The 21,589-nt window shown below is 46.1% G+C and overlaps 9 non-coding genes and 1 pseudogene across 9 annotated transcripts; all 10 read left to right on the forward strand.

Annotated features, from left to right (window-relative positions):
• The first annotated feature begins 915 nt into the window (after positions 1-915).
• Positions 916-1,106, forward strand: LOC130304463 (U2 spliceosomal RNA). Its single transcript, XR_008854232.1, has one exon. It is a non-coding gene; the product is annotated as a U2 spliceosomal RNA (small nuclear RNA).
• Positions 1,107-3,188: 2,082 nt separating this feature from the next.
• On the forward strand, positions 3,189-3,379 carry LOC130304464 (U2 spliceosomal RNA). The gene has a single exon (XR_008854233.1). It is a non-coding gene; the product is annotated as a U2 spliceosomal RNA (small nuclear RNA).
• Positions 3,380-5,467: 2,088 nt separating this feature from the next.
• Positions 5,468-5,658, forward strand: LOC130304466 (U2 spliceosomal RNA). Its single transcript, XR_008854235.1, has one exon. It is a non-coding gene; the product is annotated as a U2 spliceosomal RNA (small nuclear RNA).
• A 2,080-nt stretch (positions 5,659-7,738) lies between these two features.
• LOC130304467 (U2 spliceosomal RNA) lies at positions 7,739-7,929 on the forward strand. Its single transcript, XR_008854236.1, has one exon. It is a non-coding gene; the product is annotated as a U2 spliceosomal RNA (small nuclear RNA).
• A 2,088-nt stretch (positions 7,930-10,017) lies between these two features.
• LOC130304468 (U2 spliceosomal RNA) lies at positions 10,018-10,208 on the forward strand. Its single transcript, XR_008854237.1, has one exon. It is a non-coding gene; the product is annotated as a U2 spliceosomal RNA (small nuclear RNA).
• Positions 10,209-12,300: 2,092 nt separating this feature from the next.
• On the forward strand, positions 12,301-12,491 carry LOC130304469 (U2 spliceosomal RNA). Its single transcript, XR_008854238.1, has one exon. It is a non-coding gene; the product is annotated as a U2 spliceosomal RNA (small nuclear RNA).
• Positions 12,492-14,583: 2,092 nt separating this feature from the next.
• LOC130304471 (U2 spliceosomal RNA) lies at positions 14,584-14,774 on the forward strand. The gene has a single exon (XR_008854239.1). It is a non-coding gene; the product is annotated as a U2 spliceosomal RNA (small nuclear RNA).
• A 2,103-nt stretch (positions 14,775-16,877) lies between these two features.
• LOC130304472 (U2 spliceosomal RNA) lies at positions 16,878-17,068 on the forward strand. Its single transcript, XR_008854240.1, has one exon. It is a non-coding gene; the product is annotated as a U2 spliceosomal RNA (small nuclear RNA).
• Positions 17,069-19,164: 2,096 nt separating this feature from the next.
• Positions 19,165-19,355, forward strand: LOC130304473 (U2 spliceosomal RNA). The gene has a single exon (XR_008854241.1). It is a non-coding gene; the product is annotated as a U2 spliceosomal RNA (small nuclear RNA).
• Positions 19,356-21,454: 2,099 nt separating this feature from the next.
• Positions 21,455-21,589, forward strand: LOC130304482 (U2 spliceosomal RNA; annotated as a pseudogene; the record flags this gene model as incomplete).

Here is a 21,589-nt window from a genome sequence, read left to right on the forward strand (position 1 = left end):
ATATATATATATATATATATATATATATATATATATATATATACGCGCACACACACACATATATATAAACGTATTCTCCGTTGAGATATTGCAGCCGCTGCTGTGTCCAGGCCCAGGAGCCTTAGCACTGTGCTGTGATGTCACTCAATACCACTGACATCACTAGGTGTAAACAACATCTCTCCTTTGCTGTGTATGTGACTATGGAGCTGTTTGGTGATGTCGTCTATTATGGCCTTCATAGAAGCAACAGGAGATTGTTGCATCCATCTAGAACCCTCAGAACTACAGTGCTATGATGTCACTCACTTCCACAGGCCTTGCAGAGTGTAAACAACAACAACCCAGCTTTGTTGTGTATGTAACCATAGGGATTGTGATGTCACCTAGAACCTTCACAGCAGCGACAGCTTTATGAGGAGCATCAGCACTGCTCTGCCTGAGCAGAACCATCACCGCCATAGGTTGTCAAATAACCCGGATTTAACCCACACAGGTAAGTCCAATGGGGTGCAGGCATGTCCTCTATGCTTACAGCTTCCCGTGGGTGTTGGTTTGATACCGTTTGGGGACAGCCAAGGAGGCATCTGCAGGCAACAAAGGTAGGTGTGTGCTTGTGTGTGTGTTTCCTATGCAGATCCTAAGCCCAGTGTCACATGCAAGTAGGAGGAGTAAGAAGGGTTCCTGGCAAATCCGGGTTATGGATTGCATTTAAAAAGGCCCCGTGGGAGTGCAATGGGCCCCTGTCTTGCTGCTTAGCAATAATGGTATGGGTTTAGGTTCTGCTGTGTGTACTGGTGGTTGACTGCCCCCCAGCCCAGAGTGTGCATGGAAAATTGTCTGGCAGCCTCCCTGACAGCAAGCAGTGATAGTGCCCATGAAGGGGACCTTGTTGGGCCCGCCCCTTTCACGGTTATCGCTTCTCGGCCTTTTGGCTAAGATCAAGTGTAGTATCTGTTCTTATCAGTTTAATATCTGATACGTCCCCTATCTGGGGACCATATATTAAATGGATTTTTGAGAACGGGGGCCGATTTCGAAGCTTGCTTCCGTCGCCCTATGCATTGACCCGATATGGCAGTATCTTCGGGTACAGTGCACCACCCCCTTACAGGGTTAAAAAGAAAGATTCCTACTTTCATTGCTACCTGCTTGCTGGCTAGCCAGCTAGCCAGCCCTGTGGGCCTTGCTGCTGCTGCTGCTGCTGCAGCCAAAAAACAAAAGGTGGTGCTGCTGCTGCTTCTGCTGCTTCTGCTTGTGTCTGGCCGCTGTTGGAGCGTCCAGGCACAGGACTTCTGCTGCTGCTGACTAAATGGCCTCCTTAATTGGATCATTTGAGTAGCCAGCACACCTGTGCAGGTAGGGCATGACATGATAGGCAGCTGCCTTGATAGCGGGTGGGTGCTGAATGTTCCTAATTGACAAAATAAGATTAATGCTTATGAAGAAATATAAAATCTCATCCCTTCCCCAATATCGCGCCACACCCCTACCCCTTAATTCCCTGGTTGAACTTGATGGACATATGTCTTTTTTCGACCGTACTAACTATGTAACTATGTAACATAACATGGGGGGGTCTCCTGGCTGTTCACACAGGTGTGTCATTGCTGTACATTGACCATGCATTGCTTCTGTGGTATTGCAAAGGCAAAGACAAATGCTTCCAGCCATCCATTGCACTAATGGATTGGTCATCAGCTGGCTGTCTATGTCCCGCATCAATATAGACCAAAGTACAGAGGGTTAGGCTATGCTATAGTGCACCTACCTGATGCATCAGAAGGTGCGAGGCCCTTGCTAAATTCTGTGCACAGACTTTGAGATCTATGCTTTAGACTGTATCTAAACCTGCTCCAACATGGACTGACATTCTGGCCTACTTTCAGCCGATGCGACTTGTCTGTCGCTGAACAGTCGCTTTTTATGTATTCAGCACCTATGTATAATGTTGTAAAAATGCTCTAGAAGCTAAAGTCGCAGAAATGTCACACATATTTGGCCTGCAACTTTCTGTGCGACAAATTCAGACAGGAAAAATCAGTATAAATCCTTAGAAAATTATCCCCCAGTGTCTCCATCTGCTGGCGGTATTGAATAAGCATTGCTGCACTGATGGGGTATGCATTAGACGAAAAAAAAGAAGAAAAAGAAGAATAATACGCCCAGAAAAGAGGCGAAAAGGAGAAAAACGTAAGAAAACGTGAAAAAAAAGTAAGAGGAAGAGAAGGGAAAAAAAGGTGGAAATGGGTTTAAAAGTGATTTCGGCGGAGAAATATATATATATATATATATATATATATATATATATATATACGCGCACACACACACATATATATAAACGTATTCTCCGTTGAGATATTGCAGCCGCTGCTGTGTCCAGGCCCAGGAGCCTTAGCACTGTGCTGTGATGTCACTCAATACCACTGACATCACTAGGTGTAAACAACATCTCTCCTTTGCTGTGTATGTGACTATGGAGCTGTTTGGTGATGTCGTCTATTATGGCCTTCATAGAAGCAACAGGAGATTGTTGCATCCATCTAGAACCCTCAGAACTACAGTGCTATGATGTCACTCACTTCCACAGGCCTTGCAGAGTGTAAACAACAACAACCCAGCTTTGTTGTGTATGTAACCATAGGGATTGTGATGTCACCTAGAACCTTCACAGCAGCGACAGCTTTATGAGGAGCATCAGCACTGCTCTGCCTGAGCAGAACCATCACCGCCATAGGTTGTCAAATAACCCGGATTTAACCCACACAGGTAAGTCCAATGGGGTGCAGGCATGTCCTCTATGCTTACAGCTTCCCGTGGGTGTTGGTTTGATACCGTTTGGGGACAGCCAAGGAGGCATCTGCAGGCAACAAAGGTAGGTGTGTGCTTGTGTGTGTGTTTCCTATGCAGATCCTAAGCCCAGTGTCACATGCAAGTAGGAGGAGTAAGAAGGGTTCCTGGCAAATCCGGGTTATGGATTGCATTTAAAAAGGCCCCGTGGGAGTGCAATGGGCCCCTGTCTTGCTGCTTAGCAATAATGGTATGGGTTTAGGTTCTGCTGTGTGTACTGGTGGTTGACTGCCCCCCAGCCCAGAGTGTGCATGGAAAATTGTCTGGCAGCCTCCCTGACAGCAAGCAGTGATAGTGCCCATGAAGGGGACCTTGTTGGGCCCGCCCCTTTCACGGTTATCGCTTCTCGGCCTTTTGGCTAAGATCAAGTGTAGTATCTGTTCTTATCAGTTTAATATCTGATACGTCCCCTATCTGGGGACCATATATTAAATGGATTTTTGAGAACGGGGGCCGATTTCGAAGCTTGCTTCCGTCGCCCTATGCATTGACCCGATATGGCAGTATCTTCGGGTACAGTGCACCACCCCCTTACAGGGTTAAAAAGAAAGATTCCTACTTTCATTGCTACCTGCTTGCTGGCTAGCCAGCTAGCCAGCCCTGTGGGCCTTGCTGCTGCTGCTGCTGCTGCAGCCAAAAAACAAAAGGTGGTGCTGCTGCTGCTTCTGCTGCTTCTGCTTGTGTCTGGCCGCTGTTGGAGCGTCCAGGCACAGGACTTCTGCTGCTGCTGACTAAATGGCCTCCTTAATTGGATCATTTGAGTAGCCAGCACACCTGTGCAGGTAGGGCATGACATGATAGGCAGCTGCCTTGATAGCGGGTGGGTGCTGAATGTTCCTAATTGACAAAATAAGATTAATGCTTATGAAGAAATATAAAATCTCATCCCTTCCCCAATATCGCGCCACACCCCTACCCCTTAATTCCCTGGTTGAACTTGATGGACATATGTCTTTTTTCGACCGTACTAACTATGTAACTATGTAACATAACATGGGGGGGTCTCCTGGCTGTTCACACAGGTGTGTCATTGCTGTACATTGACCATGCATTGCTTCTGTGGTATTGCAAAGGCAAAGACAAATGCTTCCAGCCATCCATTGCACTAATGGATTGGTCATCAGCTGGCTGTCTATGTCCCGCATCAATATAGACCAAAGTACAGAGGGTTAGGCTATGCTATAGTGCACCTACCTGATGCATCAGAAGGTGCGAGGCCCTTGCTAAATTCTGTGCACAGACTTTGAGATCTATGCTTTAGACTGTATCTAAACCTGCTCCAACATGGACTGACATTCTGGCCTACTTTCAGCCGATGCGACTTGTCTGTCGCTGAACAGTCGCTTTTTATGTATTCAGCACCTATGTATAATGTTGTAAAAATGCTCTAGAAGCTAAAGTCGCAGAAATGTCACACATATTTGGCCTGCAACTTTCTGTGCGACAAATTCAGACAGGAAAAATCAGTATAAATCCTTAGAAAATTATCCCCCAGTGTCTCCATCTGCTGGCGGTATTGAATAAGCATTGCTGCACTGATGGGGTATGCATTAGACGAAAAAAAAGAAGAAAAAGAAGAATAATACGCCCAGAAAAGAGGCGAAAAGGAGAAAAACGTAAAAAAACGTGAAAAAAAAGTAAGAGGAAGAGAAGGGAAAAAAAGGTGGAAATGGGTTTAAAAGTGATTTCGGCGGAGAAATATATATATATATATATATATATATATATATATATATATATATATACGCGCACACACACACATATATATAAACGTATTCTCCGTTGAGATATTGCAGCCGCTGCTGTGTCCAGGCCCAGGAGCCTTAGCACTGTGCTGTGATGTCACTCAATACCACTGACATCACTAGGTGTAAACAACATCTCTCCTTTGCTGTGTATGTGACTATGGAGCTGTTTGGTGATGTCGTCTATTATGGCCTTCATAGAAGCAACAGGAGATTGTTGCATCCATCTAGAACCCTCAGAACTACAGTGCTATGATGTCACTCACTTCCACAGGCCTTGCAGAGTGTAAACAACAACAACCCAGCTTTGTTGTGTATGTAACCATAGGGATTGTGATGTCACCTAGAACCTTCACAGCAGCGACAGCTTTATGAGGAGCATCAGCACTGCTCTGCCTGAGCAGAACCATCACCGCCATAGGTTGTCAAATAACCCGGATTTAACCCACACAGGTAAGTCCAATGGGGTGCAGGCATGTCCTCTATGCTTACAGCTTCCCGTGGGTGTTGGTTTGATACCGTTTGGGGACAGCCAAGGAGGCATCTGCAGGCAACAAAGGTAGGTGTGTGCTTGTGTGTGTGTTTCCTATGCAGATCCTAAGCCCAGTGTCACATGCAAGTAGGAGGAGTAAGAAGGGTTCCTGGCAAATCCGGGTTATGGATTGCATTTAAAAAGGCCCCGTGGGAGTGCAATGGGCCCCTGTCTTGCTGCTTAGCAATAATGGTATGGGTTTAGGTTCTGCTGTGTGTACTGGTGGTTGACTGCCCCCCAGCCCAGAGTGTGCATGGAAAATTGTCTGGCAGCCTCCCTGACAGCAAGCAGTGATAGTGCCCATGAAGGGGACCTTGTTGGGCCCGCCCCTTTCACGGTTATCGCTTCTCGGCCTTTTGGCTAAGATCAAGTGTAGTATCTGTTCTTATCAGTTTAATATCTGATACGTCCCCTATCTGGGGACCATATATTAAATGGATTTTTGAGAACGGGGGCCGATTTCGAAGCTTGCTTCCGTCGCCCTATGCATTGACCCGATATGGCAGTATCTTCGGGTACAGTGCACCACCCCCTTACAGGGTTAAAAAGAAAGATTCCTACTTTCATTGCTACCTGCTTGCTGGCTAGCCAGCTAGCCAGCCCTGTGGGCCTTGCTGCTGCTGCTGCTGCTGCAGCCAAAAAACAAAAGGTGGTGCTGCTGCTGCTTCTGCTGCTTCTGCTTGTGTCTGGCCGCTGTTGGAGCGTCCAGGCACAGGACTTCTGCTGCTGCTGACTAAATGGCCTCCTTAATTGGATCATTTGAGTAGCCAGCACACCTGTGCAGGTAGGGCATGACATGATAGGCAGCTGCCTTGATAGCGGGTGGGTGCTGAATGTTCCTAATTGACAAAATAAGATTAATGCTTATGAAGAAATATAAAATCTCATCCCTTCCCCAATATCGCGCCACACCCCTACCCCTTAATTCCCTGGTTGAACTTGATGGACATATGTCTTTTTTCGACCGTACTAACTATGTAACTATGTAACATAACATGGGGGGGTCTCCTGGCTGTTCACACAGGTGTGTCATTGCTGTACATTGACCATGCATTGCTTCTGTGGTATTGCAAAGGCAAAGACAAATGCTTCCAGCCATCCATTGCACTAATGGATTGGTCATCAGCTGGCTGTCTATGTCCCGCATCAATATAGACCAAAGTACAGAGGGTTAGGCTATGCTATAGTGCACCTACCTGATGCATCAGAAGGTGCGAGGCCCTTGCTAAATTCTGTGCACAGACTTTGAGATCTATGCTTTAGACTGTATCTAAACCTGCTCCAACATGGACTGACATTCTGGCCTACTTTCAGCCGATGCGACTTGTCTGTCGCTGAACAGTCGCTTTTTATGTATTCAGCACCTATGTATAATGTTGTAAAAATGCTCTAGAAGCTAAAGTCGCAGAAATGTCACACATATTTGGCCTGCAACTTTCTGTGCGACAAATTCAGACAGGAAAAATCAGTATAAATCCTTAGAAAATTATCCCCCAGTGTCTCCATCTGCTGGCGGTATTGAATAAGCATTGCTGCACTGATGGGGTATGCATTAGACGAAAAAAAAGAAGAAAAAGAAGAATAATACGCCCAGAAAAGAGGCGAAAAGGAGAAAAACGTAAAAAAACGTGAAAAAAAAGTAAGAGGAAGAGAAGGGAAAAAAAGGTGGAAATGGGTTTAAAAGTGATTTCGGCGGAGAAATATATATATATATATATATATATATATATATATATATACGCGCACACACACACATATATATAAACGTATTCTCCGTTGAGATATTGCAGCCGCTGCTGTGTCCAGGCCCAGGAGCCTTAGCACTGTGCTGTGATGTCACTCAATACCACTGACATCACTAGGTGTAAACAACATCTCTCCTTTGCTGTGTATGTGACTATGGAGCTGTTTGGTGATGTCGTCTATTATGGCCTTCATAGAAGCAACAGGAGATTGTTGCATCCATCTAGAACCCTCAGAACTACAGTGCTATGATGTCACTCACTTCCACAGGCCTTGCAGAGTGTAAACAACAACAACCCAGCTTTGTTGTGTATGTAACCATAGGGATTGTGATGTCACCTAGAACCTTCACAGCAGCGACAGCTTTATGAGGAGCATCAGCACTGCTCTGCCTGAGCAGAACCATCACCGCCATAGGTTGTCAAATAACCCGGATTTAACCCACACAGGTAAGTCCAATGGGGTGCAGGCATGTCCTCTATGCTTACAGCTTCCCGTGGGTGTTGGTTTGATACCGTTTGGGGACAGCCAAGGAGGCATCTGCAGGCAACAAAGGTAGGTGTGTGCTTGTGTGTGTGTTTCCTATGCAGATCCTAAGCCCAGTGTCACATGCAAGTAGGAGGAGTAAGAAGGGTTCCTGGCAAATCCGGGTTATGGATTGCATTTAAAAAGGCCCCGTGGGAGTGCAATGGGCCCCTGTCTTGCTGCTTAGCAATAATGGTATGGGTTTAGGTTCTGCTGTGTGTACTGGTGGTTGACTGCCCCCCAGCCCAGAGTGTGCATGGAAAATTGTCTGGCAGCCTCCCTGACAGCAAGCAGTGATAGTGCCCATGAAGGGGACCTTGTTGGGCCCGCCCCTTTCACGGTTATCGCTTCTCGGCCTTTTGGCTAAGATCAAGTGTAGTATCTGTTCTTATCAGTTTAATATCTGATACGTCCCCTATCTGGGGACCATATATTAAATGGATTTTTGAGAACGGGGGCCGATTTCGAAGCTTGCTTCCGTCGCCCTATGCATTGACCCGATATGGCAGTATCTTCGGGTACAGTGCACCACCCCCTTACAGGGTTAAAAAGAAAGATTCCTACTTTCATTGCTACCTGCTTGCTGGCTAGCCAGCTAGCCAGCCCTGTGGGCCTTGCTGCTGCTGCTGCTGCTGCAGCCAAAAAACAAAAGGTGGTGCTGCTGCTGCTTCTGCTGCTTCTGCTTGTGTCTGGCCGCTGTTGGAGCGTCCAGGCACAGGACTTCTGCTGCTGCTGACTAAATGGCCTCCTTAATTGGATCATTTGAGTAGCCAGCACACCTGTGCAGGTAGGGCATGACATGATAGGCAGCTGCCTTGATAGCGGGTGGGTGCTGAATGTTCCTAATTGACAAAATAAGATTAATGCTTATGAAGAAATATAAAATCTCATCCCTTCCCCAATATCGCGCCACACCCCTACCCCTTAATTCCCTGGTTGAACTTGATGGACATATGTCTTTTTTCGACCGTACTAACTATGTAACTATGTAACATAACATGGGGGGGTCTCCTGGCTGTTCACACAGGTGTGTCATTGCTGTACATTGACCATGCATTGCTTCTGTGGTATTGCAAAGGCAAAGACAAATGCTTCCAGCCATCCATTGCACTAATGGATTGGTCATCAGCTGGCTGTCTATGTCCCGCATCAATATAGACCAAAGTACAGAGGGTTAGGCTATGCTATAGTGCACCTACCTGATGCATCAGAAGGTGCGAGGCCCTTGCTAAATTCTGTGCACAGACTTTGAGATCTATGCTTTAGACTGTATCTAAACCTGCTCCAACATGGACTGACATTCTGGCCTACTTTCAGCCGATGCGACTTGTCTGTCGCTGAACAGTCGCTTTTTATGTATTCAGCACCTATGTATAATGTTGTAAAAATGCTCTAGAAGCTAAAGTCGCAGAAATGTCACACATATTTGGCCTGCAACTTTCTGTGCGACAAATTCAGACAGGAAAAATCAGTATAAATCCTTAGAAAATTATCCCCCAGTGTCTCCATCTGCTGGCGGTATTGAATAAGCATTGCTGCACTGATGGGGTATGCATTAGACGAAAAAAAAGAAGAAAAAGAAGAATAATACGCCCAGAAAAGAGGCGAAAAGGAGAAAAACGTAAAAAAACGTGAAAAAAAAGTAAGAGGAAGAGAAGGGAAAAAAAGGTGGAAATGGGTTTAAAAGTGATTTCGGCGGAGAAATATATATATATATATATATATATATATATATATATATATATATATACGCGCACACACACACATATATATAAACGTATTCTCCGTTGAGATATCGCAGCCGCTGCTGTGTCCAGGCCCAGGAGCCTTAGCACTGTGCTGTGATGTCACTCAATACCACTGACATCACTAGGTGTAAACAACATCTCTCCTTTGCTGTGTATGTGACTATGGAGCTGTTTGGTGATGTCGTCTATTATGGCCTTCATAGAAGCAACAGGAGATTGTTGCATCCATCTAGAACCCTCAGAACTACAGTGCTATGATGTCACTCACTTCCACAGGCCTTGCAGAGTGTAAACAACAACAACCCAGCTTTGTTGTGTATGTAACCATAGGGATTGTGATGTCACCTAGAACCTTCACAGCAGCGACAGCTTTATGAGGAGCATCAGCACTGCTCTGCCTGAGCAGAACCATCACCGCCATAGGTTGTCAAATAACCCGGATTTAACCCACACAGGTAAGTCCAATGGGGTGCAGGCATGTCCTCTATGCTTACAGCTTCCCGTGGGTGTTGGTTTGATACCGTTTGGGGACAGCCAAGGAGGCATCTGCAGGCAACAAAGGTAGGTGTGTGCTTGTGTGTGTGTTTCCTATGCAGATCCTAAGCCCAGTGTCACATGCAAGTAGGAGGAGTAAGAAGGGTTCCTGGCAAATCCGGGTTATGGATTGCATTTAAAAAGGCCCCGTGGGAGTGCAATGGGCCCCTGTCTTGCTGCTTAGCAATAATGGTATGGGTTTAGGTTCTGCTGTGTGTACTGGTGGTTGACTGCCCCCCAGCCCAGAGTGTGCATGGAAAATTGTCTGGCAGCCTCCCTGACAGCAAGCAGTGATAGTGCCCATGAAGGGGACCTTGTTGGGCCCGCCCCTTTCACGGTTATCGCTTCTCGGCCTTTTGGCTAAGATCAAGTGTAGTATCTGTTCTTATCAGTTTAATATCTGATACGTCCCCTATCTGGGGACCATATATTAAATGGATTTTTGAGAACGGGGGCCGATTTCGAAGCTTGCTTCCGTCGCCCTATGCATTGACCCGATATGGCAGTATCTTCGGGTACAGTGCACCACCCCCTTACAGGGTTAAAAAGAAAGATTCCTACTTTCATTGCTACCTGCTTGCTGGCTAGCCAGCTAGCCAGCCCTGTGGGCCTTGCTGCTGCTGCAGCCAAAAAACAAAAGGTGGTGCTGCTGCTGCTTCTGCTGCTTCTGCTTCTGCTTGTGTCTGGCCGCTGTTGGAGCGTCCAGGCACAGGACTTCTGCTGCTGCTGACTAAATGGCCTCCTTAATTGGATCATTTGAGTAGCCAGCACACCTGTGCAGGTAGGGCATGACATGATAGGCAGCTGCCTTGATAGCGGGTGGGTGCTGAATGTTCCTAATTGACAAAATAAGATTAATGCTTATGAAGAAATATAAAATCTCATCCCTTCCCCAATATCGCGCCACACCCCTACCCCTTAATTCCCTGGTTGAACTTGATGGACATATGTCTTTTTTCGACCGTACTAACTATGTAACTATGTAACATAACATGGGGGGGGGGGGGGGGGGGTCTCCTGGCTGTTCACACAGGTGTGTCATTGCTGTACATTGACCATGCATTGCTTCTGTGGTATTGCAAAGGCAAAGACAAATGCTTCCAGCCATCCATTGCACTAATGGATTGGTCATCAGCTGGCTGTCTATGTCCCGCATCAATATAGACCAAAGTACAGAGGGTTAGGCTATGCTATTGTGCACCTACCTGATGCATCAGAAGGTGCGAGGCCCTTGCTAAATTCTGTGCACAGACTTTGAGATCTATACTTTAGACTGTATCTAAACCTGCTCCAACATGGACTGACATTCTGGCCTACTTTCAGCCGATGCGACTTGTCTGTCGCTGAACAGTCGCTTTTTATGTATTCAGCACCTATGTATAATGTTGTAAAAATGCTCTAGAAGCTAAAGTCGCAGAAATGTCACACATATTTGGCCTGCAACTTTCTGTGCGACAAATTCAGACAGGAAAAATCAGTATAAATCCTTAGAAAATTATCCCCCAGTGTCTCCATCTGCTGGCGGTATTGAATAAGCATTGCTGCACTGATGGGGTATGCATTAGACGAAAAAAAAGAAGAAAAAGAAGAATAATACGCCCAGAAAAGAGGCGAAAAGGAGAAAAACGTAAAAAAACGTGAAAAAAAAGTAAGAGGAAGAGAAGGGAAAAAAAGGTGGAAATGGGTTTAAAAGTGATTTCGGCGGAGAAATATATATATATATATATATATATATATATATATATATATACGCGCACACACACACATATATATAAACGTATTCTCCGTTGAGATATTGCAGCCGCTGCTGTGTCCAGGCCCAGGAGCCTTAGCACTGTGCTGTGATGTCACTCAATACCACTGACATCACTAGGTGTAAACAACATCTCTCCTTTGCTGTGTATGTGACTATGGAGCTGTTTGGTGATGTCGTCTATTATGGCCTTCATAGAAGCAACAGGAGATTGTTGCATCCATCTAGAACCCTCAGAACTACAGTGCTATGATGTCACTCACTTCCACAGGCCTTGCAGAGTGTAAACAACAACAACCCAGCTTTGTTGTGTATGTAACCATAGGGATTTGTGATGTCACCTAGAACCTTCACAGCAGCGACAGCTTTATGAGGAGCATCAGCACTGCTCTGCCTGAGCAGAACCATCACCGCCATAGGTTGTCAAATAACCCGGATTTAACCCACACAGGTAAGTCCAATGGGGTGCAGGCATGTCCTCTATGCTTACAGCTTCCCGTGGGTGTTGGTTTGATACCGTTTGGGGACAGCCAAGGAGGCATCTGCAGGCAACAAAGGTAGGTGTGTGCTTGTGTGTGTGTTTCCTATGCAGATCCTAAGCCCAGTGTCACATGCAAGTAGGAGGAGTAAGAAGGGTTCCTGGCAAATCCGGGTTATGGATTGCATTTAAAAAGGCCCCGTGGGAGTGCAATGGGCCCCTGTCTTGCTGCTTACCAATAATGGTATGGGTTTAGGTTCTGCTGTGTGTACTGGTGGTTGACTGCCCCCCAGCCCAGAGTGTGCATGGAAAATTGTCTGGCAGCCTCCCTGACAGCAAGCAGTAATAGTGCCCATGAAGGGCACCTTGTTGGGCCCGCCCCTTTCACGGTTATCGCTTCTCGGCCTTTTGGCTAAGATCAAGTGTAGTATCTGTTCTTATCAGTTTAATATCTGATACGTCCCCTATCTGGGGACCATATATTAAATGGATTTTTGAGAACGGGGGCCGATTTCGAAGCTTGCTTCCGTCGCCCTATGCATTGACCCGATATGGCAGTATCTTCGGGTACAGTGCACCACCCCCTTACAGGGTTAAAAAGAAAGATTCCTACTTTCATTGCTACCTGCTTGCTGGCTAGCCAGCTAGCCAGCCCTGTGGGCCTTGCTGCTGCTGCAGCCAAAAAACAAAAGGTGGTGCTGCTGCTGCTTCTGCTGCTTCTGCTTCTGCTTGTGTCTGGCCGCTGTTGGAGCGTCCAGGCACAGGACTTCTGCTGCTGCTGACTAAATGGCCTCCTTAATTGGATCATTTGAGTAGCCAGCACACCTGTGCAGGTAGGGCATGACATGATAGGCAGCTGCCTTGATAGCGGGTGGGTGCTGAATGTTCCTAATTGACAAAATAAGATTAATGCTTATGAAGAAATATAAAATCTCATCCCTTCCCCAATATCGCGCCACACCCCTACCCCTTAATTCCCTGGTTGAACTTGATGGACATATGTCTTTTTTCGACCGTACTAACTATGTAACTATGTAACATAACATGGGGGGGGGGGGGGGGGTCTCCTGGCTGTTCACACAGGTGTGTCATTGCTGTACATTGACCATGCATTGCTTCTGTGGTATTGCAAAGGCAAAGACAAATGCTTCCAGCCATCCATTGCACTAATGGATTGGTCATCAGCTGGCTGTCTATGTCCCGCATCAATATAGACCAAAGTACAGAGGGTTAGGCTATGCTATTGTGCACCTACCTGATGCATCAGAAGGTGCGAGGCCCTTGCTAAATTCTGTGCACAGACTTTGAGATCTATACTTTAGACTGTATCTAAACCTGCTCCAACATGGACTGACATTCTGGCCTACTTTCAGCCGATGCGACTTGTCTGTCGCTGAACAGTCGCTTTTTATGTATTCAGCACCTATGTATAATGTTGTAAAAATGCTCTAGAAGCTAAAGTCGCAGAAATGTCACACATATTTGGCCTGCAACTTTCTGTGCGACAAATTCAGACAGGAAAAATCAGTATAAATCCTTAGAAAATTATCCCCCAGTGTCTCCATCTGCTGGCGGTATTGAATAAGCATTGCTGCACTGATGGGGTATGCATTAGACGAAAAAAAAAGAAGAAAAAGAAGAATAATACGCCCAGAAAAGAGGCGAAAAGGAGAAAAACGTAAAAAAACATGAAAAAAAAGTAAGAGGAAGAGAAGGGAAAAAAAGGTGGAAATGGGTTTAAAAGTGATTTCGGCGGAGAAATATATATATATATATATATATATATATATATATATATATATACGTGCACACACACACATATATATAAACGTATTCTCCGTTGAGATATTGCAGCCGCTGCTGTGTCCAGGCCCAGGAGCCTTAGCACTGTGCTGTGATGTCACTCAATACCACTGACATCACTAGGTGTAAACAACATCTCTCCTTTGCTGTGTATGTGACTATGGAGCTGTTTGGTGATGTCGTCTATTATGGCCTTCATAGAAGCAACAGGAGATTGTTGCATCCATCTAGAACCCTCAGAACTACAGTGCTATGATGTCACTCACTTCCACAGGCCTTGCAGAGTGTAAACAACAACAACCCAGCTTTGTTGTGTATGTAACCATAGGGATTTGTGATGTCACCTAGAACCTTCACAGCAGCGACAGCTTTATGAGGAGCATCAGCACTGCTCTGCCTGAGCAGAACCATCACCGCCATAGGTTGTCAAATAACCCGGATTTAACCCACACAGGTAAGTCCAATGGGGTGCAGGCATGTCCTCTATGCTTACAGCTTCCCGTGGGTGTTGGTTTGATACCGTTTGGGGACAGCCAAGGAGGCATCTGCAGGCAACAAAGGTAGGTGTGTGCTTGTGTGTGTGTTTCCTATGCAGATCCTAAGCCCAGTGTCACATGCAAGTAGGAGGAGTAAGAAGGGTTCCTGGCAAATCCGGGTTATGGATTGCATTTAAAAAGGCCCCGTGGGAGTGCAATGGGCCCCTGTCTTGCTGCTAGCAATAATGGTATGGGTTTAGGTTCTGCTGTGTGTACTGGTGGTTGACTGCCCCCCAGCCCAGAGTGTGCATGGAAAATTGTCTGGCAGCCTCCCTGACAGCAAGCAGTGATAGTGCCCATGAAGGGCACCTTGTTGGGCCCGCCCCTTTCACGGTTATCGCTTCTCGGCCTTTTGGCTAAGATCAAGTGTAGTATCTGTTCTTATCAGTTTAATATCTGATACGTCCCCTATCTGGGGACCATATATTAAATGGATTTTTGAGAACGGGGGCCGATTTCGAAGCTTGCTTCCGTCGCCCTATGCATTGACCCGATATGGCAGTATCTTCGGGTACAGTGCACCACCCCCTTACAGGGTTAAAAAGAAAGATTCCTACTTTCATTGCTACCTGCTTGCTGGCTAGCCAGCTAGCCAGCCCTGTGGGCCTTGCTGCTGCTGCAGCCAAAAAACAAAAGGTGGTGCTGCTGCTGCTTCTGCTGCTTCTGCTTCTGCTTGTGTCTGGCCGCTGTTGGAGCGTCCAGGCACAGGACTTCTGCTGCTGCTGACTAAATGGCCTCCTTAATTGGATCATTTGAGTAGCCAGCACACCTGTGCAGGTAGGGCATGACATGATAGGCAGCTGCCTTGATAGCGGGTGGGTGCTGAATGTTCCTAATTGACAAAATAAGATTAATGCTTATGAAGAAATATAAAATCTCATCCCTTCCCCAATATCGCGCCACACCCCTACCCCTTAATTCCCTGGTTGAACTTGATGGACATATGTCTTTTTTCGACCGTACTAACTATGTAACTATGTAACATAACATGGGGGGGGGGGGGGGGTCTCCTGGCTGTTCACACAGGTGTGTCATTGCTGTACATTGACCATGCATTGCTTCTGTGGTATTGCAAAGGCAAAGACAAATGCTTCCAGCCATCCATTGCACTAATGGATTGGTCATCAGCTGGCTGTCTATGTCCCGCATCAATATAGACCAAAGTACAGAGGGTTAGGCTATGCTATTGTGCACCTACCTGATGCATCAGAAGGTGCGAGGCCCTTGCTAAATTCTGTGCACAGACTTTGAGATCTATACTTTAGACTGTATCTAAACCTGCTCCAACATGGACTGACATTCTGGCCTACTTTCAGCCGATGCGACTTGTCTGTCGCTGAACAGTCGCTTTTTATGTATTCAGCACCTATGTATAATGTTGTAAAAATGCTCTAGAAGCTAAAGTCGCAGAAATGTCACACATATTTGGCCTGCAACTTTCTGTGCGACAAATTCAGACAGGAAAAATCAGTATAAATCCTTAGAAAATTATCCCCCAGTGTCTCCATCTGCTGGCGGTATTGAATAAGCATTGCTGCACTGATGGGGTATGCATTAGACGAAAAAAAAGAAGAAAAAGAAGAATAATACGCCCAGAAAAGAGGCGAAAAGGAGAAAAACGTAAAAAAACGTGAAAAAAAAGTAAGAGGAAGAGAAGGGAAAAAAAGGTGGAAATGGGTTTAAAAGTGATTTCGGCGGAGAAATATATATATATATATATATATATATATATATATATATATATATATATATATATACGCGCACACACACACATATATATAAACGTATTCTCCGTTGAGATATTGCAGCCGCTGCTGTGTCCAGGCCCAGGAGCCTTAGCACTGTGCTGTGATGTCACTCAATACCACTGACATCACTAGGTGTAAACAACATCTCTCCTTTGCTGTGTATGTGACTATGGAGCTGTTTGGTGATGTCGTCTATTATGGCCTTCATAGAAGCAACAGGAGATTGTTGCATCCATCTAGAACCCTCAGAACTACAGTGCTATGATGTCACTCACTTCCACAGGCCTTGCAGAGTGTAAACAACAACAACCCAGCTTTGTTGTGTATGTAACAATAGGGATTTGTGATGTCACCTAGAACCTTCACAGCAGCGACAGCTTTATGAGGAGCATCAGCACTGCTCTGCCTGAGCAGAACCATCACCGCCATAGGTTGTCAAATAACCCGGATTTAACCCACACAGGTAAGTCCAATGGGGTGCAGGCATGTCCTCTATGCTTACAGCTTCCCGTGGGTGTTGGTTTGATACCGTTTGGGGACAGCCAAGGAGGCATCTGCAGGCAACAAAGGTAGGTGTGTGCTTGTGTGTGTGTTTCCTATGCAGATCCTAAGCCCAGTGTCACATGCAAGTAGGAGGAGTAAGAAGGGTTCCTGGCAAATCCGGGTTATGGATTGCATTTAAAAAGGCCCCGTGGGAGTGCAATGGGCCCCTGTCTTGCTGCTTAGCAATAATGGTATGGGTTTAGGTTCTGCTGTGTGTACTGGTGGTTGACTGCCCCCCAGCCCAGAGTGTGCATGGAAAATTGTCTGGCAGCCTCCCTGACAGCAAGCAGTGATAGTGCCCATGAAGGGCACCTTGTTGGGCCCGCCCCTTTCACGGTTATCGCTTCTCGGCCTTTTGGCTAAGATCAAGTGTAGTATCTGTTCTTATCAGTTTAATATCTGATACGTCCCCTATCTGGGGACCATATATTAAATGGATTTTTGAGAACGGGGGCCGATTTCGAAGCTTGCTTCCGTCGCCCTATGCATTGACCCGATATGGCAGTATCTTCGGGTACAGTGCACCACCCCCTTACAGGGTTAAAAAGAAAGATTCCTACTTTCATTGCTACCTGCTTGCTGGCTAGCCAGCTAGCCAGCCCTGTGGGCCTTGCTGCTGCTGCAGCCAAAAAACAAAAGGTGGTGCTGCTGCTGCTTCTGCTGCTTCTGCTTCTGCTTGTGTCTGGCCGCTGTTGGAGCGTCCAGGCACAGGACTTCTGCTGCTGCTGACTAAATGGCCTCCTTAATTGGATCATTTGAGTAGCCAGCACACCTGTGCAGGTAGGGCATGACATGATAGGCAGCTGCCTTGATAGCGGGTGGGTGCTGAATGTTCCTAATTGACAAAATAAGATTAATGCTTATGAAGAAATATAAAATCTCATCCCTTCCCCAATATCGCGCCACACCCCTACCCCTTAATTCCCTGGTTGAACTTGATGGACATATGTCTTTTTTCGACCGTACTAACTATGTAACTATGTAACATAACATGGGGGGGGGGGGGGGGGGGTCTCCTGGCTGTTCACACAGGTGTGTCATTGCTGTACATTGACCATGCATTGCTTCTGTGGTATTGCAAAGGCAAAGACAAATGCTTCCAGCCATCCATTGCACTAATGGATTGGTCATCAGCTGGCTGTCTATGTCCCGCATCAATATAGACCAAAGTACAGAGGGTTAGGCTATGCTATTGTGCACCTACCTGATGCATCAGAAGGTGCGAGGCCCTTGCTAAATTCTGTGCACAGACTTTGAGATCTATACTTTAGACTGTATCTAAACCTGCTCCAACATGGACTGACATTCTGGCCTACTTTCAGCCGATGCGACTTGTCTGTCGCTGAACAGTCGCTTTTTATGTATTCAGCACCTATGTATAATGTTGTAAAAATGCTCTAGAAGCTAAAGTCGCAGAAATGTCACACATATTTGGCCTGCAACTTTCTGTGCGACAAATTCAGACAGGAAAAATCAGTATAAATCCTTAGAAAATTATCCCCCAGTGTCTCCATCTGCTGGCGGTATTGAATAAGCATTGCTGCACTGATGGGGTATGCATTAGACGAAAAAAAAGAAGAAAAAGAAGAATAATACGCCCAGAAAAGAGGCGAAAAGGAGAAAAACGTAAAAAAACGTGAAAAAAAAGTAAGAGGAAGAGAAGGGAAAAAAAAGGTGGAAATGGGTTTAAAAGTGATTTCGGCGGAGAATATATATATATATATATATATATATATATATATATATATATATACGCGCACACACACACATATATATAAACGTATTCTCCGTTGAGATATTGCAGCCGCTGCTGTGTCCAGGCCCAGGAGCCTTAGCACTGTGCTGTGATGTCACTCAATACCACTGACATCACTAGGTGTAAACAACATCTCTCCTTTGCTGTGTATGTGACTATGGAGCTGTTTGGTGATGTCGTCTATTATGGCCTTCATAGAAGCAACAGGAGATTGTTGCATCCATCTAGAACCCTCAGAACTACAGTGCTATGATGTCACTCACTTCCACAGGCCTTGCAGAGTGTAAACAACAACAACCCAGCTTTGTTGTGTATGTAACCATAGGGATTTGTGATGTCACCTAGAACCTTCACAGCAGCGACAGCTTTATGAGGAGCATCAGCACTGCTCTGCCTGAGCAGAACCATCACCGCCATAGGTTGTCAAATAACCCGGATTTAACCCACACAGGTAAGTCCAATGGGGTGCAGGCATGTCCTCTATGCTTACAGCTTCCCGTGGGTGTTGGTTTGATACCGTTTGGGGACAGCCAAGGAGGCATCTGCAGGCAACAAAGGTAGGTGTGTGCTTGTGTGTGTGTTTCCTATGCAGATCCTAAGCCCAGTGTCACATGCAAGTAGGAGGAGTAAGAAGGGTTCCTGGCAAATCCGGGTTATGGATTGCATTTAAAAAGGCCCCGTGGGAGTGCAATGGGCCCCTGTCTTGCTGCTTAGCAATAATGGTATGGGTTTAGGTTCTGCTGTGTGTACTGGTGGTTGACTGCCCCCCAGCCCAGAGTGTGCATGGAAAATTGTCTGGCAGCCTCCCTGACAGCAAGCAGTGATAGTGCCCATGAAGGGCACCTTGTTGGGCCCGCCCCTTTCACGGTTATCGCTTCTCGGCCTTTTGGCTAAGATCAAGTGTAGTATCTGTTCTTATCAGTTTAATATCTGATACGTCCCCTATCTGGGGACCATATATTAAATGGATTTTTGAGAACGGGGGCCGATTTCGAAGCTTGCTTCCGTCGCCCTATGCATTGACCCGATATGGCAGTATCTTCGGGTACAGTGCACCACCCCCTTACAGGGTTAAAAAGAAAGATTCCTACTTTCATTGCTACCTGCTTGCTGGCTAGCCAGCTAGCCAGCCCTGTGGGCCTTGCTGCTGCTGCAGCCAAAAAACAAAAGGTGGTGCTGCTGCTGCTTCTGCTGCTTCTGCTTGTGTCTGGCCGCTGTTGGAGCGTCCAGGCACAGGACTTCTGCTGCTGCTGACTAAATGGCCTCCTTAATTGGATCATTTGAGTAGCCAGCACACCTGTGCAGGTAGGGCATGACATGATAGGCAGCTGCCTTGATAGCGGGTGGGTGCTGAATGTTCCTAATTGACAAAATAAGATTAATGCTTATGAAGAAATATAAAATCTCATCCCTTCCCCAATATCGCGCCACACCCCTACCCCTTAATTCCCTGGTTGAACTTGATGGACATATGTCTTTTTTCGACCGTACTAACTATGTAACTATGTAACATAACATGGGGGGGGGGGGGGGGGGGTCTCCTGGCTGTTCACACAGGTGTGTCATTGCTGTACATTGACCATGCATTGCTTCTGTGGTATTGCAAAGGCAAAGACAAATGCTTCCAGCCATCCATTGCACTAATGGATTGGTCATCAGCTGGCTGTCTATGTCCCGCATCAATATAGACCAAAGTACAGAGGGTTAGGCTATGCTATTGTGCACCTACCTGATGCATCAGAAGGTGCGAGGCCCTTGCTAAATTCTGTGCACAGACTTTGAGATCTATACTTTAGACTGTATCTAAACCTGCTCCAACATGGACTGACATTCTGGCCTACTTTCAGCCGATGCGACTTGTCTGTCGCTGAACAGTCGCTTTTTATGTATTCAGCACCTATGTATAATGTTGTAAAAATGCTCTAGAAGCTAAAGTCGCAGAAATGTCACACATATTTGGCCTGCAACTTTCTGTGCGACAAATTCAGACAGGAAAAATCAGTATAAATCCTTAGAAAATTATCCCCCAGTGTCTCCATCTGCTGGCGGTATTGAATAAGCATTGCTGCACTGATGGGGTATGCATTAGACGAAAAAAAAGAAGAAAAAGAAGAATAATACGCCCAGAAAAGAGGCGAAAAGGAGAAAAACGTAAAAAAACGTGAAAAAAAAGTAAGAGGAAGAGAAGGGAAAAAAAAGGTGGAAATGGGTTTAAAAGTGATTTCGGCGGAGAAATATATATATATATATATATATATATATATATATATATATATATATATATATACGCGCACACACACACATATATATAAACGTATTCTCCGTTGAGATATTGCAGCCGCTGCTGTGTCCAGGCCCAGGAGCCTTAGCACTGTGCTGTGATGTCACTCAATACCACTGACATCACTAGGTGTAAACAACATCTCTCCTTTGCTGTGTATGTGACTATGGAGCTGTTTGGTGATGTCGTCTATTATGGCCTTCATAGAAGCAACAGGAGATTGTTGCATCCATCTAGAACCCTCAGAACTACAGTGCTATGATGTCACTCACTTCCACAGGCCTTGCAGAGTGTAAACAACAACAACCCAGCTTTGTTGTGTATGTAACCATAGGGATTTGTGATGTCACCTAGAACCTTCACAGCAGCGACAGCTTTATGAGGAGCATCAGCACTGCTCTGCCTGAGCAGAACCATCACCGCCATAGGTTGTCAAATAACCCGGATTTAACCCACACAGGTAAGTCCAATGGGGTGCAGGCATGTCCTCTATGCTTACAGCTTCCCGTGGGTGTTGGTTTGATACCGTTTGGGGACAGCCAAGGAGGCATCTGCAGGCAACAAAGGTAGGTGTGTGCTTGTGTGTGTGTTTCCTATGCAGATCCTAAGCCCAGTGTCACATGCAAGTAGGAGGAGTAAGAAGGGTTCCTGGCAAATCCGGGTTATGGATTGCATTTAAAAAGGCCCCGTGGGAGTGCAATGGGCCCCTGTCTTGCTGCTTAGCAATAATGGTATGGGTTTAGGTTCTGCTGTGTGTACTGGTGGTTGACTGCCCCCCAGCCCAGAGTGTGCATGGAAAATTGTCTGGCAGCCTCCCTGACAGCAAGCAGTGATAGTGCCCATGAAGGGCACCTTGTTGGGCCCGCCCCTTTCACGGTTATCGCTTCTCGGCCTTTTGGCTAAGATCAAGTGTAGTATCTGTTCTTATCAGTTTAATATCTGATACGTCCCCTATCTGGGGACCATATATTAAATGGATTTTTGAGAACGGGGGCCGATTTCGAAGCTTGCTTC

Source organism: Hyla sarda, unplaced genomic scaffold, assembly GCF_029499605.1.
Source record: "Hyla sarda isolate aHylSar1 unplaced genomic scaffold, aHylSar1.hap1 scaffold_1275, whole genome shotgun sequence".
Classification (NCBI taxonomy): Eukaryota; Metazoa; Chordata; class Amphibia; order Anura; family Hylidae; genus Hyla; species Hyla sarda.